The following is a 19,156-nucleotide window of genomic DNA, read 5'->3' on the forward strand; positions in this document are numbered from 1 at the left end:
CATCTGTAGAAACTTAACAATTCATCTGTGCATGCGCACTGGTGTGACTAATTTTTTGTCCAGTGACCTTATCAATGGAAAGTTAAAAAAATAAAATGAGAAGTCCCTTCATCGTAACTTGGGACTATACTCCTATGCTTTCCGATCAAAATAGGAGGGGGAAACGACGTCAGTGCTGAGTATAGTGTGTCAGACGATACTTGACCTTCTGCCACCTTAGGGTTGCACGGTTACTTGGCGGCCACCGCAGCACAAGCACCTAGGCTGGGTCGGCACGAGGTGGCAGATGGCAGTCACCTGACTGGCACGCTGGAGTCGCCTGGATTCCAGGCGGCGGCTTTCCAGGCGGAAGCGGTGACCTCAGCCAACAGAGAAAGAAAGTGGCGGAAGAATGCAGAAAATTGTCCGCCCGTGTCGACAGCAAGCGGTGATTCGCAGTTGCGAAACGGCTAGGAACGTTGGGCAACTGGAATCTGGAGACCCAGATAGCAGGAGCAGCGGTGAGTGAAAGCAGGGGCGCGGCCGCTTGGGCAAGGGTGGTGGGGTCAACCAGCGCCGGCCTGACCGACGCACTGCCGCCTCTGGGCTGCACACATTCCTCGCCGCGTCGCAGCGGTTTGGAGACCTCCTGTCTGCAGACATCTGGAGAGTAAGAGTAGGAGGAGGAGGAGAAGGAGACAGAAGATAAAAGGGAGTCCAATGTCCCTTCGAGATCAGTATAGATAAAAAACTGGCTCAAGAGGAAAGGCTGGGATGGGCCACGAAATTTGACATTTTCAAGTTGGAGCATGGGATATATTTTGAAAATACTTTTAATTCACAATTTTTTTGGCATTAAATGGACTTTTAACCATTCACCAGTTTCGACTAAATTATGTCATCATCAGAGCCAGTGCCTTGTTCCGAAAGGAACACGACAAACAGACATCTTGATCACTTGAAATCGACTGCTAGGTGATAATTTGACGTGTGACTTTCGGAACAAGATATCGGTTCTGATAATGACGCATAAAAGTCGAAACTGCTAAATGGTTAAAAGTCCATCTAACGCCGTAAATAAAGTCTTGTAAACTGAGCCATGTGAGGAACTAATGGTCGGAAAATAACATTTAGGTTCTTATTTCAGGCGTGGATCCAGGGTTCGGCTCTTGTTGTAGGGGGGAGGGGGGCGGAAGGAGATCACATTTTGTACTGTCCCTTCCTCCTCGCTCCCAACAGAATATGTCGTTACTCCTATGTCATAGATAGGAATGAGTTTAATGACAAAAACAGTAAACTATATACGAGTAAAAGTGTTTTCACATGGTAATGACTTGTTTAGATCAGTCCTTCGTACATTGCTTTGGCGTAACTTTCAAGGAACACCTGTGCAGAGAAATACATAAGTTTCAAAGCATTCACTCGAAAAATTGAAACCTACATGTGTCAAGCAATTGCTTTAAGAACTGTGATAGCAACAACTCTCACAATTTTGGTAATGTATTAATTAACAAGATATAATGGCGAAGTGTGCCTTCAGAATTATCGGTATTGCACTAAGCTCTACGATAGTGAGTACAGGTCATAGAAAGTTTTTTTTTTTTAGGTTGGGGCCTTTTCTTTTATGTTCTGTCTTACTAAGTTACCTGTTTTTTTTAATTTACTTTTTTTTTACTCTGTTACATATATACGAGAGCAGATCAAATGTTGCACATGAACTGGTATGAATGTCGCACACAATATTTTAACTTAATTATTAATATGTTAGTGTAACAAAGCATTATGGTGTTTAAGGGGCAAATCTACATAAAATATCAACAAAAAATTAGCCAATTTAAGAAAAGGTCTCTGTGCTACACTTTAGCCATCTGGCGCACAGAAACGTGTTCATCCGAAATCCAGAAGGCACATGCTATGCTGCATCACAAATTTTGTAATTTATAATCCTGGACTACACTTCTGTACAACACTACAATACAGTGCAATGTTATACTTAGTATCACAACCTAGCTAGATTTTCTCATTTGACTGGATAGTTAGCCCCTGGCGCGCTGAGGCACAACTGGCTGTGCTGCATGCCACCTTTGATGTAGAAACTGATAGACGGCTGTTATTATCTCAGGAAATCCTTCCTCTTCCTCCCCGATATTCCTATCCTCTCTGATTTCGGAATTTTACTGTAGGTGGATGCTCTGCCGTGGAGCATATCCTTGTCACGGTGTATTCATTTGGCTCTTGGCCGCTTAGGCTTGCATTTCTAAGCTCGTATTTTGCCTGTCCATGAGTTCAGCTCGCTCCAGTACTCCTCATTTCTTATTATGTTACAAACTGGAGAATTTCCAATGACGTTCGTGTTCAAATCTGTGACATCTTGTGTAACAGCACCCTCGCAGACAATGTGGTCCAGGGTGCCGATTTCTCCACATTCATAAATGTCTGTTGTGCGCTCTCGTATTTTCAGTAAGTAACTGGGATACTGACCATGTTGCTGCAGGTTCTATATAGCTCCCTTGGTCGGAAGGAAGTATGACATTCTGAACTTTCTTCTGTATTAAGAAGGAACTGCGATAAGGAATACCGGAGTAGCCAGTTCAGTTGAACAGGAGTGGACAGTTCTAGAAAGGACATTGACAGATGTGGGACAGTCAAACATAGGTACAAGGAAGTTAACTGCGAAGAAATTTTGGGTAATAGAGAAATACTTCAATTGATCGACGAAAGAAGGAAGTTCAAACACGTTCAGTGAAAAACAGGAATACAGCAATGTACATCACTGAGGAATGAAACAAATATGAAGCGTAGGGCAGCGAAGGCGAAATGGTTGCAGGACATATGTGAAGAAATAGAAAATGAAATTATCGTCTGCAGGACTAACTCTGTGTATCGGTGAAATGAAAAGGGAGGGTGTTTAGAGCGCAGTGGAAATTCCACTGAGAAAAGCAGAGGAGGTAGTACATTGAAAGCCTCTATCAGGGGGAAGACTTGTAGATGACGTGACAGAAGAAGAAACTGGAGTCGATGTGGAAGACGTACGGGATCCAGTATTGGAGTCAGATTTTAAAAGGGCTCTGGAAGACTTGAGATCAAATAAGGCAGAAGGCATAGACAGCATTCCGCTGGTTATTTTAAATTATTGGGGGAAGCCAAACAAACGACTATTAAAGTAGGTATGTAGAATCTATGAGAATGGCGACGTAACAAAAGACTTTCCAGAAAATATCCACACAATACCGGTGAGAACAAGGACAGGTAAGTGCAAGAAATATCGCACATTCGACTTAAGAGCTCATGCATCCATGCTGCTGACAAGGATAATATACTGAAGAAAAAGAAATTTGAAGATCTGTTCGATGACGACTGGTTTGGCTTTAGAAAGGGTAAAGGCACCAGAGAGGCAGTTATGACGTTGCGCTTGATAATGGAAGCAAGATCGTACAAAAATCAAGACATGGTCGTTGGATATGTCGACATAGGAAAAGCGTTCGACAACGTAAAATAGAGCGAAATGTTGAAATTCTGAGGAAAGACGTGTAATACACTATATGCACAAGCACAAAAGGTAAATATAAGACTGGAAGACAAAGAACAAAGCTTTCAGATTGAAAAGAGTGTAAGAAAGGGATGTAGTCTTTCAAAACTACTGTTCAATGTATACAAATAAGAATAGATGACGGAAGTAAAAGAAGAGTTTAAGTGGTATTAAAATTCGGAGTGGAAGAATAGCACTGATAAGATTCACTGATGACGTTGCCATCCTGAGAAAATGTGAAGAAGGATTACAGGATCTGTTGAATGGCATGAAGGATCTAATGAGTACAGAATATGGATTGACACTTAAACTAGAAAAGGAAAAGGTAGAGAGAAGTAGCAGAAATGAAAAGAGCGTGAACTTAACAACAAAATTAGTGATCATGAAGTAGACGAAGTTAAGGAATCCTGATAACTTGGAAACAAAATAACACACAGAGAAAGAGGGCATTCCTGACCAAAAGAAAGCTACTAGTGTCAAACATTGGCCTTAATTTAAGAAAGATATTTCTGAGAAATAACACTGTGTGGGAGTCAGTCATTGCCAGTGGAAAAGGCAAAAAAGAATCAAAGCGTTTGAGATGTAGTGCTACAGAAGAATTTTGAAAATTAGGTGGACTCGTAAGACGAGGGATGAGGAGGTTCTCCGCAGAATCAGTGACGACAGGGATACGTTGAAAACACTAACAAGAAGAGGGAACAGAACATGTGTTAAGACGTCGGGGAATAACTGCCATGATACTAGAGGGAGCTGTGGAGGGTAAAACTGTAGGGGAAGACAAGTGACTGTAACGTGAGAAAAAGGAGCTGGTAAGTTCTCCTCGCTGTCCTGTCCCAGACACCTTGCCATTTTCCATCAATGGATGCCTTTATTTCCTTATAAGATGTGGTTCTTGTGCCCTGTATCTACTTCACCCTACCAGTGGACACACGAAATGTATCGAGTTCGTTGTTGGTTTAGCGTGCGAATGTGCGCCTTTATCTGGCTGGAATGTTTTCTGCAGCCGGTCAGGACGCAAGTCTATCCATGTAGGGAGGCTCTCAGGCTAGCAACCGAAAAGTAGCTAGAAATTTCCTAGAATACTAGTCATTTTTCAGACTCTTACTTTTCATGCTACTTTATACTCCGAAAGTAGGTTGAGAAATTTGGAAGTTGGTACACGTAAAATATAAAGCCTCGTGGTTAAATTTTCTTTAGTAGACGTGTGGAGGCTTGGGGGAAAAAGTAGTATAATCCACTCTATCAATGGGCTACGACATATTGCTTTGGTTGCCTTTCACCGTGCCGTTGTACTGTGGAACGGGGATTTCTATGTGTGCCATGAAACCAATTATATAAATGATAAAATATTTAGTTTTTATTTACACAAACAGATCGTCTCCGTAACCAAATGGTTAACTTCGCTGCCGTCAGTATGGAAGGACATGGGTTCGATTCCCCGTACCTCTGCAGATTTTTCTAAAGGTAGAGAGTTGTGAAAAGGTGTCCACTCACCCTTGTGATGCCACAGCAGCTGTTCAGTAGAAAATCAGCTGCATCGTAAGGATTCATCGAGCGGTAAAAACTGCTGGAGGGATTGGCAACATGTTGCCCACATGCTCCACTGTCGTAGATCATAGATAGTTTCCCAAACTGCCCTTTAGCCAGCAGTCGGCCATTCGGGACAGACCTAAGACCTAATCCTTGAGTGGTGTCAAAAAATTACGTAAACAATTCTCGCCTATAGCAACAAATTAAGCACTTAGCAGTTGTTCAGAGTTACGACCTCAAGTCATGTTGCATCATTACAACATAATCCCTGGGCTGAAAGTCATTTGGCTCCACTGCTTGCGCATGTTGTTTAGGATTGTGGCGTAACTGCTGCTCCGCCAGTAGTATCCAAACTGTATACAATGAAGTGCTCTTTCGTCAGACAATCTGACGGGTGATTATTGCTGAATATCTTTACACCGGAAACAATACCATCCGCTCGCTCAGATTCTACTGTGCGACAGTTCTTTCTCAAAACTCTTGTAGAGTCCTTTACGGCTTGGAATGTCCACTTCTTCGAAGCTTACACCCCTGGTGATGAAGTTCTTCTAATTATGATGACCCCTGTTACGAGACTTTTCTCTTTACATTCGTTTGCCTTACTGCGTATTAAACCCAGCTGCGTCGAACATTAAATACGTGCCTGCAAGTTGCTACTCTGAATTCGACAACCAGTCGAAAACCAGAAATAGTGGTGAACTCCGCAGTTGGTTCGTCAGTGATGACTGCGTAGAATTTTTCAAGGTAGGGCCGTCAAGGTTGCTACAGTAGACAGTTGTTTCTTTCGAAACAAAAGCAGCTCACGCGAACCGTTCATTCAAGACCATGTATCGTATGCTTCCCTACCTCAAGATACTTGCTTTAACTCCTTCTTTTATTACTCTGCTGTGTCAACCTCTTCTCTCAGTGTAGCATTTGCACCTCAGTTATTTGTTAGATATATTCCAATATCTTTCTTCCCCTAAAGTTTTAACCCTCTACAGCTCCCTCAATTACCATGGATATTACTCCTTGATGTCTTATTACACATTAGATCGTTCTTTTCCATTTTCTTGTCACTGTTATAGAACCAAAATTCTTATCAGTCCATCTAATTTTTGACATCCTTCTCACTACCTCCTCTCAGTCGCTTAGGATCTCTTCTTTTCTGGTTTTCCCACAGCCCATGTATCAATTCCAAACATCCATCAGTTCCACACATCCATCCTCAGAAATGTCTTCCTCAAATTCAACCCTGCCTTTGATACTATTAGACTTCTTTTAGTCAGGAATGCCCTTTTTCTTTTCCTAGTCTGTTTTTTATGTCCTTCCTGCTTCGCCCGTCATCTCTCACTTTGCTTTGAAGATAGCAAAATTCCTTCATCTCGTCTACTTCGTGGTCCTCTATTTTCATGTTAACGGTTTCTAGTACTCCTCATTAGTTTCGTCTTTCTTCTGATTATTCTCAAACCATAGTGTGTGCTCATTAGACTGTTCCGTTGAAAAGGTCCTGCAATTTTTCCTCCATTTACTGTGATAGAGCGCATCATAAATTAACCACTCCGAGAACACCTGAGAGATCACACACTCGCTACGACGTAACTCTTTCCGTTAGTTCTGCGGTTTTATTAACATTTTCGTCGTATTTTTCTCTGAAGTGTCCTTTTATATTCGTTAGGCGCTCTGTTTATCCTTTCTGACGTCTCATTTTTCAGCTGCCTTTAAATAAAGGAAAAGAGTGAGAGGAATCTATTATTTGTCTTCCCTGGTAAAGGTGAAGCTGACCGGAGGCAAAGAAAGAAGTGCTAAATTTTTCTATCATATTTTCTAAAATTTAAAGTGAGTCTTAGAAATACTTAGCGTGGACGACACTGTTCATCAAACAATTTCATTCTTTTCTATTTGATAAAATAGAAGATTGTATGTATGTATTGTATGTTAACCGCGGACCTAGAAACGACGGAGAGGCTCCGTCCCCGCCGCAGCCGCAGTGGTCACAACCCCACGACGACTACCGCAGTCCACTTCACCCCTTCGCCGCCCCACACCGAACCCAGGGTTATAGTGCTGTTCGGCCCCTGGTGGACCCCCAGGGAACGTCTCACGCCTAACCAGTGTAACCCCTATGTTTGCCTGGTAGAGTAATGGTGGTGTACGCGTACGTGAAGAACTTGTTTGCGCAGCAATCGCCGACATAGTGTAACAGAGGCGTTATAAGGGGAACCAGCCCGCATTCGCCGAGGCAGATGGAATACCACCTAAAAACCATCCACAGGCTGGCCGGTTCACTGGACCTCGAGACCAATCCGCCGGGCGCATTCGTGCCGGGGACCAGGCGCTCCTTCCCGCCGGGAAAGCCATGCGTTAGACCGCACGGCCAACCGGGCGGCCAAAGAGAAGACAGAGAGAGTGCTGACGCAAAGTAAACAAAAGACTGTCATTAACATCTTTTCATCCGGGATTTTAAACCCACTGCTGAACTTCTCTTATATTTTCATATGCAGACCTATAGACTGCACAGTATGGGCGGAAGTCTTCATCCCTGTCGTCTAACCTGAACACTTCGTGTTGGTCTCCTATTCTCAGCCGGCCGCTGTGGCCGAGGGTTCTAGGCGCTTCAGTCCGGAACCGCGCTGATGCTACGGTCGCAGGTTCGAATCCTATCTCGAGCATGGATGTGTGTGATGTCCTTAGGTTTAAGTAGATCTAAGTCCAGGGGACTGATGACCTCAGATGTTAAGTCCCATAGTACTTGGAGTCATTTGAATTCTCTTATTCTCATTTTTCCCATTTATTTGTCATATGCATTTAACATTACCCGCCCTTCCCTATATCTTACTTTATTTTCCTGATAATTTCGAACATGTTGCGCAATTTTAGATCGCCGAACGTCATTCCTAGATTGACAAATCCTATGAAAGTGTCTTGATTCATCTGAAGTCCTACTTCCTTTATCAATAAAGAAAGTCGTATGGCACGAATTTCTGGAAGACCCCGGAGCACAGATTCAGCCGCCTAATTGGAAAGGTATTTCCGATACTTCGCGTATGTATTGCGCGTTGTGTAGCGGAGTGTTCGTGTTGGAGGTGATTAGGAAAGGGAGAAGGCGGAACCACTACCACCACCTAAAGAGAGCAACCTGTTGCCGGCACGAGCTTAACATCACCGTTGACAGTGTCGCACGCCCTCATTTCATGAGATACTGCGGAGAGGTTTGGAATTTAATCCAGGATGTTGGTGTAAAGACTGGTGATCAGAAACGTTACATCACCACCTCTCCTCCCCTTGCCGGTCAAATATTCGGAGTGAAAATTTAGTTCGTCGTCAGAATTCGAACCGGTTTACCTCTGAGTCGGGCGCCACCGCACAGGAGTGCTTTAGCGACGTCGGCTGCAGAGGCGGCTTCCATTATCTACGCGATATCAGAACTTCCACTCTGTTGTTTTTAGCTTTGCTAAAGCCAAAGTGATCGTCTAAAATATTCCCAGTATCTTGTCAGCAACTTGAATCCTTGATCCGTTAAGCTCACTGTGCGATAGAGCTCCCATTTATCTGCTCTTGCTATCTTCAAGATTGTGTGGATGCTGCTTTCCGAAAGGCCGATGTTATGTCTCCAGACTCGTGCTGGAAAGTAATGCCTCCGAATTTGATATGTGAAAACTCTTATGTCTCTTTAAGCAAAACGAACGTTATGAACATTCTGCATCTTTATTCTTCATGTTCACAAATTTGCAGCCCTCTGCCGCTAGAGGGCCCGAATTGTAACGTATAACATGACGGTGAGTAACATAGCTATGTTGGTGCCTGAGGAACAGCATGCTACAACAGAGTTTCGAATGTGAAGAGTTCGTCCACACACGGAGCAACCCCTCCTTCAGCATGACAACGACACGCGAATGCTGTGACATCTGCAACAATCCGATGTCTGCATTCACTGTCATCGATCATCCTCCATGCAGTTACCAACTGGCCCCATCCGATTTTAGTTTGTTTCCAAAACTTAAAGAACACCTTCGAAGACTTAGCTTTGATAGAGATGAAGCGGTGCAGATAGAGGTAAGGTTGTTCCTCCGTCAACAAAGCCAAATATGCTGCTGTGACGGTATCAACAAATTGGCCTCTCGTAGACAGAGTCACCAGGGTGACAGTGTTGAGAAATAAATATATAGACATGAAGAATAAGGATGTACAATGTGAATAACTATTCTTTTATTTAAAAAGCTTTAAGGGTTAGCTCGGACTAAAAAGGGTGTAAGACAGGGATGTAGTCTTTCGCCCCTACTGTTCCATCTTTAAATCGAAGAAGCAATTATGGAAATCAAAGAAAGATTCAACAGTGGAATTGAAACCCAAGGTTAGCGGATATCAATGACACTATTCGCTGATGACATTGCTATCCTAAGTGAAAATGAAGAAGAATTACATGATCTGCTGAATGGAGTGAACAGCCTAATGAGTACAGAACATGGATTGAAAATAAATTAAAAAAACGAAAGTAATGAGATGTAGCAAAAATGAGAACAGCGAGAAACTAAATATCAGGACTGATGGTCACAAACTACACTGCTGACCATTAAAATTGCTACACCAACAAGAAATGCAGATGATAAACGGGTATTCATTGGACCAATATATTATAATACAACTGACGTGTAATTACATTTTCACGCAATTTGGATGCATAGTTCCTGAGAAATCAGTACCCAGAACAACCACCTCTGGCCGTAATAACGGCCTTGATACGCCTGGGCATTGAGTCAAACAGAGCTTGGGATGGCGTGTACAGGTACAGCTGCCCATGCAGCTTCAACACGATACCACAGTTCATCAAGAACAGTGACTGGCGTATTGTGCCGAGCCAGTTGCTCGGCCACCATTAACCAGACGTTTTCAATTGGTGAGAGATCTGGAGAATGTGCTAGCCAGGGCAGCAGTCGAACATTTTCTGTATCCAGAAAGGCCCGTACAGGACCTGCAGCATGCGGTCGTGCATTATCCTGCTGAAATGGAGGGTTTTGCAGGGATCGAATGAAGGATAGAGCCACGGGTCGTAACACATCTGAAATGTAACGTCCACTGTTCAAAGTGACGTCAATGCGAACAAGAGGTGACCGAGACGTGTAACCAATGGTACCCCATACCATCACGCCGGGTGATACGCCAGTATGGCGATGACGAATACACGCTTCCAATGTGCGTTCACCGCGATGTCGCCAAACACGGTTGCGACCATTATGATGCTGTAAACAGAACCTGGATTCATCCGAAAAATTGACATTTTGGCATTCGTGCACCCAGGTTCGTCGTTGAGTACACCATCGCAGGCGCTCCTGTATGTGATGCAGCGTCAAGGGAAACCGCAGCTATGGTCTCCGAGCTGATAGTCCATGCTGCTGCAAACGTCGTCGAACTGTTCGTGCAGATGGTTGTTGTCTTGCAAACGTCCCCATCTGTTGACTCAGGAATCGAGACGTGGCTGCACGATCCTTTACAGCCATGCGGATAAGATGCCTGTCATCTCGACTGCTAGTGATACGAGGCCGTTGCGATCCAGCACGGCGTTCCGTATTACCCTCCTGAACCCACCGATTCCATATTCTGCTAACAGTCATTGGATCTCGGCTAACGTGAGCATCAATGTCACGATACGATAAACCGCAATCGCGATAGGCTACAATCCGACCTTTATTAAAGTCGCAAAAGGTAATGGTACGCATTTCTCCTCCTTACACGAGGCATCACAACAGCGTTTCACCAGGCAACGCCGGTCAACTGCTTTTTGTGTATGAGAAATCGCTTGGAAACTCTCCGCATGTCATCTCGTTGTAGGTGCCGCCACCGGCGCCAACCTTGTGTGAATGCTCTGAAAAGCTAATCATTTGCATATCACAGCATCGTCTTCCTGTCGGTTAAATTTCGCGTCTGTAACCCCTCATCTTCGTGGTGTAGCAATTTTAATGGCCAGTAGTGTAAATATATAGACATGAAGAATAAAGATGTACAATGTTAATAACTTTCGTTTTATTTAAAAACCTTTAAGGGTTAGTTCGGACTAAAAAGGGTGTAAGACAGGCATGTAGTCTTTCCCCCCTGTTGTTCAATCTTTAAATCGAAGAAGCAGTGATGGAAATGAAAAAAGTTTCATTAATGGAATTGAAACTCAAGGTGAGCGGATATCAGTGATATGATTCGTTGATGACATTGCCATCCTAAGTGAAAATGAAGAAGAATTTCTTGATCTGCTGAATGGAGTGAACAACCTGAGTACAGAACATGGATTGAAAATAAATCAAAGAAAAACGGGAGTAATGAGAAGTAGTAGAAATGAGAACAGCGAGAAACTGAATGTCAGGATTGATGGTCACAAACTAGATGAAGTGAAGGAATTCTGCTACGTAGACAGCAAAATAACAAACGACGGACGGAGCAAAGAGCACATCAAAATCGGACTAGCACAGGCAAAAAGCCCATTCCTCGCCAAGAGAAGTCTACTAGTATCAAACATAGGCCTTAATATGAGGAATAAATTTCTGAGAATTTACGTTTGGAGCACAGCATTGCACGGTAGTGAAACATAGGTGTGGGAAAACCGGAAAAAGAAGAGAATCGAAGCATCTGAGGTGTGGTGCTACAGAAGAATGTTGAAAATTAGGTAGACTGATAGGCAAGAAATGCACAGAACCGGAGAGGAAAGGAATATATGGACAAGGAGAAGGCACATTACGATAGGGTATCTGTTGAGAAATCAGGGAATGACTTCTGTGGTACTAGAGGGAGTTATAGACGGTAAAAACTGTAGAGGAAGACAGAGATTAGAATACATCCATCAAATAATTGAGGACGTAAGTTGCAAGTGCTACTCTGGGATGAAGATGTTGGAACAGGAGAGGAATTCGTGGCGAGCCGCATCAAACGACTCAGAAGGCTGATGACTCGTGACATAAAAAATTTGGTGACATCACTTTTCAGCACGCCGTCGTAGATTCTCCAAACCAACTTAAAGAGACATTTCGTTGTCATCTCCCCATATGATTACAGAAATGCCGAAGGAAAGTTATCTGTCCCTTCTCCCATATTTGGTGGCAAGTCTTCCTCAAAATGGTTCAAATGGCTCTGAGCACTATGGGACTGAACATCTGAGGTCATCAGTCCCCTAGAACTTAGAACTACTTAAACCTAACTAACCTAAGGACATCACACACATCCATGACCGAGGCAGGATTCGAACCTGCGACCGTAGCGGTCGCGCGGTTCCAGACTGAAGCACCTAGAACCGCTCGGCCACACCAGCCGGCCAGTCTTCCTCAATTCTACCAAACTCTGACTATAATACCTCTCTTCCATATCGACTCTCAGTTATTACTTTATGTGTGAAATATTGATGTTAAATGTTTGGGATAGAGTATACGTGCCACTTTATGAAACTGTCTGCCGGGCTGGGTCTGGAACCTGACGACTGGCGGCCGTACACCAGCACGAGCACTTCGCAGACCGACCCAGTCCTCAATTTGCCAGTGGCTCCTCGACCCTCCGTTTCACAAGACACCGAACTGGTCTGTCCTCACCGTAAATAACTTGTCTCTTACACGTGAAATACGCTTCACATATACCACGGACGTTATCGGTAGACGAGAAACGTCTTGTGCGTGTCAGTTGTGAGTCACAGTTAAACTGTATGCCGTCCCAGCTTTGCCTGTATTTTGGGGTCTGTGTATTTTATTACTTAAGGCATCTATTATTCAGCATTATAGAAGGGCTATTTGGAAAGTAAGGAACGATAGGTCGCGAAATGGGAACCACAGTGAAAATCAAAACTGTGTTATTTGCGACAGTTATGTACAACTTCCAGATACTTATCGCCATAATCGCCGATCCGACTTAGACATTTGTCGCACCGTTGTACCAACTTTCCAATATCCTCGTCATCGAAGGCAGCCGCCAGTGCTTTTCGCAGATTCTCTACGCTGGTCTACAGCTCGTTTTCTGTGCTAAAATGTTGTCTTCATAGCCAGCGGTTCATGTGAGCAAAGGTGAAACTCAGAGGGAGGCAATTACGGGCTGGGTTGTGGGTAATCAAACATTTCCAATTGAAAACGATGCAGGAGCGTCTTCATCGCCCCTGAAGAATGCAGTTGAGAGTTGTCTTGAAGAAGAAACCGCACGACAGTTATGTAATGTTAGCTGCATAATTTCAGGCGAAATTTCTAAGCACGCCCTCGTACTTGGCGGGAGACACTATTTTCTAGACATCTTTACGCGCTCACTGTGAACTCAGAAATGAGAAGAGCGACGTGATGCTATCTAGGGTCGTACTAGAGACTCTGCTCAAAACATCTGTGCGTGCAAAGCTTTATCGGATTTTCATAGTCGTTTCCATTTCGCGACCGATCGGAACTTACTTTCTGGACACCCCTCGTATGTGACCTCTGATACGTCTATATACGACTGTGACAGGTGATAGTTACGTAAGCATCTTTTCTGATCACCTGCATCCATTTATGTTCTGTGTGCATTCCGACAGACTTGGACAATTCCCAGCAGGGCAATGCGATATCCGATAAGTCCATAATTGCTACAGAGTGGCTCCAGGAACAAACACTCGTCAGAGTTTAAACACTTCCACTGACCACTAAACTCCCCAGACATGAACATTACTGAGCGTATTTGGGATGCCTTGCAACGTGCTTTTCAGAAGTGATCTTCACCCCCTCATCCTCTTACGGATTTATGGACAGCCCGGGAGGATTCATGGTGTCAGTTCCCTCTAGCAGTACTTCAGATACTTCAGACATTAGTAGACACGTCGTATTGCGGCACTTCTGCGTGCTCGCGAGGGCCCTACGCGATATTGGGCAGGTATACCAGTTTCCTTGGCTGTTTAGTGTGTATTCTAACAGTTTATGCGCAACACGTTACATTTATTTACGATATTCCGGATCAACTGTCAGTCCCTGCACTATTTGACGATCCTCTACAGGTCCTCCTGCATTTCGCTACAGTCTTATTGTGATGAACCTTCCCATAGACGACAGCATCGTCAGCGAATAACCCCAGCATTATTCATTAGATCATTAACATAAATTGTGAATAGTCGAATTCTTGTAACTGTCCCTAGGGGACTCGTGAAATTACCTTTACATCTATTGATTCTGTTCCGCCAAGAGCGATTTGGTGATTCCTATATACAAGTAAGTCCTGAATCACAAGTTTGGTTCGAACAAATCTGATCAAGAAACACGGCATCAACCTGATGGCCTTTGTCTGTGGCTTTCTGAATCTCGCGGATGAAGAGAGTGAACTGCCGTTCCCAACATCTCTGTTTGCAGAATCCATGTTGATTTTTATACAGGAAATTTTCGTTCTCCAAAAAACGTCGTAATGCCTGAGCTAAGACATGTTCCATAGTTCTACTACAATACTGCTATAGTAATTTTGTAGCGTTACGAATCGGAATGTGAACCTAAAACTTTACCGGATGTCTGATGGTGTCATGATGTATAGTAACAGTCACTAAATGGATAAAACCGACATTCAGATACAGCTGCAGCAGCCTTTCTCTGGGTCTAATCCACTGGCCATTGCGAAAACGGTTTTCTCTGTCTACTGACAGTTATTTTGCAACATGACGTCGCCCTACACGCGATGGCATTAATACTAACTGGTTCTTGTCGCGGAAGCCTATGCACGTACATATATCGGGATGATCGGATCGGGGTATGGCACTCGGCTCTAACGCACCATTTTACCGTAGCAACATTTCACTCTATGAGGGAACGCTCAGCAACTAGCGAACGACATGTTACAAACACACACACACACACACACACACACACACACACACACACACACCTCACTGCCAACCCTTTGTATCATCAACAAATCGTTTACACATTCATATATTTCCCGTGAACTGTCCTTCGGTTCACATATGCTAGTAGACTCCTTGGGATGACCTGTCTTTTTCGCGTCTTCTATCAGTTGGCCTATCAAGAGTGTTTAGATGACTCAACAGAGAGACACAATTCACAAAACATTCACATGTCGTTGCAGTACCTATCGATATCTCCGTTACGGGCTGAACCGGAGGTGGGTCGTTCACAAAATAACGACTCCAAAGAACAGTCCATTAATCTGAACGGAAAGACCGAGGAGCGACTTCTAAGAAACGGTTGTTCCATGCTCCCTTTATTTCGATTTTGTTCCTACCTTGACCTTGTTCTTTGCTGGGCAGTCACTTGTTCCTCATTTCAGTTCTGCGGTTCCTCGTTCCCACCTCAATTTCGTTTGGTGAATCTCGTGCCTTTTTGGGTGGTCTTTCGTTCGTGGTTCCATTTCCATTGCTCTTCGTTCATTACTGAGTTTTAGTTTCTGTCATTAATTTCCTTCACACATTCAAACCACTCTGTCTCGACTTCTGGTTCTTCGTGAATGCTGCTCACCGTCCATGACAGGTAATTTATACATAGCTTTATTGTAAGTATATATTAAAATTAAAACGAGATATTCCGAATCGTTGGGACGACATATTAGACCTTGTTTTTTACGACAAAGTGCCTGGAATTTCCTCTTTAGCTTTCGCAAATAATATTTATCAATGGCAATGTTTATCATCTGAAGGGCTTAAAGGGCAGTCCGACTACCTGAAATACGATTTTAATATCAGATTCGCTGGATCAACTCACCAACATTTTTAGATCGAATTTTGAAAATTTCTGATTAAGCTTGAGATGTACGTATCCAAAGATTTCAATTTCTAAAACGACAACATTTATTTTACCTATAAATACTTTCTTTTTGGAATGGAGAACGTGTCGAGAGAGAAAGTGTTTTCATTTGAAACGCTTTGTAAATTTTATTTTTTATTTTTTTAGCATGGACGTGCGTAGCATTTGGGGGGCCACCGTGATCCCTTCTTCCACACTCCATGTCCTGCCCCCGCCCATCGCCTCCCATGTAAAAGACTATGTTCAGAAAATGAACTCACATTATGTCCTGCCGTTCAAATAATAAATATGCTATCAGCCTGAAGAAAGGCAGAATATGTAATGGATACTGCCTAGTAGTAAGTCTAGTGAGAACCGTTTGTCATTAAATCTCAAAACTATTTTATCGTTCATCACGAAACTAATAAGTTACACTGCTCTCCCCCTAGCTCATATCCTGAGTACACTCTTATTGTTAACTACTTCTAGTTTTGCATTTTGGCTTAAAAAAATATAGAGGTAGAAAATGAAATGAAAAAGAAAAGGAATGGTGAATGAGTAAAAATGAATGGGTCCCAAGAACAACTTGTCACTATTGAACTGATTCCCAAAGCTGAACCGTGGCAAACGTCTGCACATGTAGAAAATGGTTCAAATGGCTCAGAGCGCTAAGGGACTTAACATCTGAGGTCATAAGTCCCCTAGAACTTAGAACTAGTTAAACCTAACAAACCTAAGGACATCAGACACATCCATGCCCGAGGCAGGATTCGAACCTGCGACCGTAGAGGTCGCGCGGTTTCAGACTGAAGCGCCTAGAACCGCTCGGCCACAGCGGCCGGCTCTGGACATGTAGAGAGTGGAGTGGTAGAAAGACAAAGTGAAAGTGCAAGGTACTTAAGTGTGAATTAGAGAGTAGTGGCGTAGATACAGTTGTAAATGAAGATGTACATGTCAGCAGCAAAAACGTTCGTTTTAACGGCCAGACCACAGTATAAAATTCTGAATGTTCTGATTCGGAGGAAACTGCCAGAAACGTCGAACCAAGGTAAAGGAAAAAGTTTCTGGGTGTTATGTTCCTTTTTGTTCGTCGGGAAAGCTCAGGTTTCTTGCCCGATTGCTTTTCTAGCGAGTGCTCCCCTTGGAAAGAAGGTCCGAAGCCGTTGTGGAACAAGGGGCGGCTGTGTGAGGTTCTCCTTATCACAGCGGACCGGGTCGGGGCCTTCGCCGTTGTGTAAAATATTTATCACACATTTATAAATACCGGGCGCCAAGGCCGGTGTATTTATAAATCAGCGCGCCTCCTGCCGGCAGCCACGGCAGGAGCGGCGGCGGCGACGGCGGCGGCGGCGGCGGCAATTGTAAATTCCGGACGACAAATTTACGGCGTTGTTTTGTTCGCAGCTACCGGGCTTGGGGCAGCGGCGGGGCGCTTTCTCGCCCGCTTGCTCCCTCGCCGGCCGACATAATGGAGCGCTCTGTTTGTACCGCCGCGCCGAGGGCCCTGATTATCCGCGGATGTGGAAACCGAATTAGGCGGGCGCGGGGGGAGCGGCGCGCTTAAAACGCCGCAAAACTGCGAAAAGAGCGCCCCGTCCGGGCGCGTGCCCGCCCGCCCACGGCAGATAAAGTGCAGCGCCAGACGCGAAAAACGGAGCCACTTCCTCCTTTCTTCGCTTCCGTCTGTTCTCTTTTTAAGAAAAGGAGCGCCCTCCCTATTTACTTTAACAAGGAGGCTGCGGCGGCACTGGTGTTTACTCACAAAGGGCCGAGTGCGAGGAGCCTCTCGTATCGAGGATCAAGAGTTTGTTCCTGCACGTCCTTCGCGGCGTCCGTCTTGTGAGAGGAAAGCCGATTAGGACCAAATTAGAGAGTATTTGCCGGCGCCTTCCCCTTTATTCTTCAGCTCGAGCTTTGTAACTTGAAGACCCACCGCACTGCCGACGAAAATGGTTTAAATGCGCGAATAAACAGTTGAGAGTAAGTAATAACTACGACAGTGTTGGCGTTTTCAACAAATCTCCTTTCAGTGACTTGATTTGTTCGTAAATCCGAAAGAGCTGTGACTTATTCGAAAAGAGCGGGTTATATTTTCTATGATTATTTCAAATAACTTCGTACTTCATCAAAGATTCCTTATATTGTGACACACTCGATCACAAGTCCGGGTTGACTAACCTAGAGCTACACTCGTGAGCCAAGCGCTACGACCACTACCCACGGCCAGATTAAACGCCGCCTGCTGACGCGGCAAGGGAAGTGTATCAGCGGAGCAGAGACGAGTGAGGAACCGCTCTAGAGTAGATAAGGGACGTAAATCGAAATATCTACTGACACGAGGAACTTGGAAAGAAACGGCAAATTTTTATGAGCCGTCGCCTGGCAAAGAGTACTTCGGAAACGGTGAAGCTTGTCGGTTGTTGCGTGCTGCTGTTGTGAAAATGTACATGACTGACTGACCATTCAAAGAGTATAAAGCTGTTAAAGTTAAAACTGAATAAAATGTGGTTTGCATGTGAACCACACGTAGTTTCCTAACGAGAAACATAATATTTTCTTCCTTCTTTAAACATTTTTACTCAGTACTTTGATACCCCAGACAATTTCATTTCCCCAGCATCAAATTATTAACTAAAAAAGTTCTGCACAGATATACACCAGAAGATGCAACTTAAAAATGTTGTTAAATCCGTTGTGTGGGCCTCGATTCCACTTCAATCAGTACGCTGCTGCGGACTATTGGACTTTCCGCGCATAAAAATTTCCCGGTCGCTTCTCGCGTCAAATTTGAATAAAATTCCAAGCTTTCGATCATCGTCAGCTTCGTCAAGGACTAAAACTGGCTGTCGTCAGCTGGCAAGGTGCCTGCAAGTTTTCTACGAAACTTCGTAGCCGTATTGGTCTTTTCATTCAGTTTTATGTATTAGTAGTTTTAAGACCTGTACGTAAACACCTGTTATACTATATGAATGGTCAATCAATTATGTATAATTAATTTATCTCTGGCCGCCCTAGTTTTAAATTATCTATGGAAAGTAAGTGAAGTAAGTGAAGGACGGTGAAACCAGGAGTAGACGGACTAGTTGCTGGAACTCCAAGCCTCACCACAGAACGTGTAAGTCGGAGGCTTGGCCACCCTGTAAAATTGGACAGATAGCAGCTCTGACGACAGAGCAGAAGCCTGGTGCCCTCACAAGTGTTTCGGAACACACCGTCCAGCGCATGTTGCTGAAGCTGAGACTCCGCCGCATACGACATCGTCAGTTACGACTGCAGCGGGCACAGAATCATCGAGATTAGACCACGGACCAATGGAAACGTGTCATCTGTTCGGATGAATCACGTCTCTTATTATAACAGGTTCATGGTCGTGTCTAGATACGCCGGCATCCAGACGAACGGTACCACCTCGAAATAAATACCTGGGCACATGGCC

This window comes from Schistocerca cancellata, chromosome 3, assembly GCF_023864275.1.
Source record: "Schistocerca cancellata isolate TAMUIC-IGC-003103 chromosome 3, iqSchCanc2.1, whole genome shotgun sequence".
Lineage (NCBI taxonomy): Eukaryota > Metazoa > Arthropoda > Insecta > Orthoptera > Acrididae > Schistocerca > Schistocerca cancellata.